Source organism: Sinocyclocheilus anshuiensis, unplaced genomic scaffold (genome assembly GCF_001515605.1).
Source record: "Sinocyclocheilus anshuiensis isolate Anshui unplaced genomic scaffold, SAMN03320099.WGS_v1.1 C32251114, whole genome shotgun sequence".
Lineage (NCBI taxonomy): Eukaryota > Metazoa > Chordata > Actinopteri > Cypriniformes > Cyprinidae > Sinocyclocheilus > Sinocyclocheilus anshuiensis.
In genome coordinates this window covers 1-807 of record NW_015613611.1, presented here as the reverse complement: position 1 = coordinate 807, position 807 = coordinate 1, and the positions used below count along the sequence as shown (strand labels likewise).

Here is an 807-nt window from a genome sequence, read left to right as displayed (position 1 = left end):
TTTATTTCACGTGCTCAGCTGATGAACTGCCACGTTAGTGCAGGCACACGCCACAAAGTGTTGCTCAGGCGGCTCCTTGCTGCCTTTTTTGACCGGTGAGTGAAGTTTTTGACCTTTATTCAGCAGGAAATAAAAAATTGTAATTAGTATTTATAGAAATTGTTCATACAAAAATAAAAATTCTTAGTCACCCTTATGACTTGCTTTACTCAGAATGGAGATGTTTAGCATAATGTCCAAGTTGCTTTTTCCCATACAGTGAAAGTTAATTATCATACTGTTTGGAATGATATGAGAGAAAATTAAACATTTTATTTTTCTTTCAGAAAAAGAAATGTAAATTTTTGGAGTGAAATAGCTCTTCAAAAAAAAACTAAAAAAACTTGTTAATGGGAAATTGACCAATTATTTTAGGGTTTTAAAAAGTTTTTTTTTTTTGATGAAATAAGTTTTCTTGGTTTGGAATCCCAATTGCTCTTGCAATTTACAGGTCAGATTTTTGTGTTTCTTTTTAAAGTGTATCATCCTTTATTTTACCTGTAGAAGCACCCTTGCAAACAGCTGTGGGACAGGCATTCGGTCCTCCACAAATGACCCCAACCGCAAGCCACTCGACAGTCGGGTTCTCCATGCTGTTAAATGTAAGTTGTGCTCAAAAAGTTTTATCTACATTGAGTTTTTAAGCATTATTCAAAATAGCTTTGTGTAAAAAGTGCATAATAAACTAATGATAGTAAAAGTTTTTTTTTTGTTCTCTTTATTTCTAGTTTACTGCCAGAACTTTGCTCCTAGTTTCAAAGAGAGTGA

At 33.3% G+C, this 807-nt stretch overlaps 1 long non-coding RNA gene across 1 annotated transcript; it reads left to right on the top strand.

Annotated features, from left to right (window-relative positions):
* The first annotated feature begins 6 nt into the window (after positions 1-6).
* Positions 7-805, top strand: LOC107682479 (uncharacterized). The gene is made up of 3 exons (XR_001633502.1): positions 7-95; positions 544-641; positions 768-805. It is a non-coding gene; the product is annotated as an uncharacterized LOC107682479 (long non-coding RNA).
* The last annotated feature ends 2 nt before the right edge of the window (positions 806-807 follow it).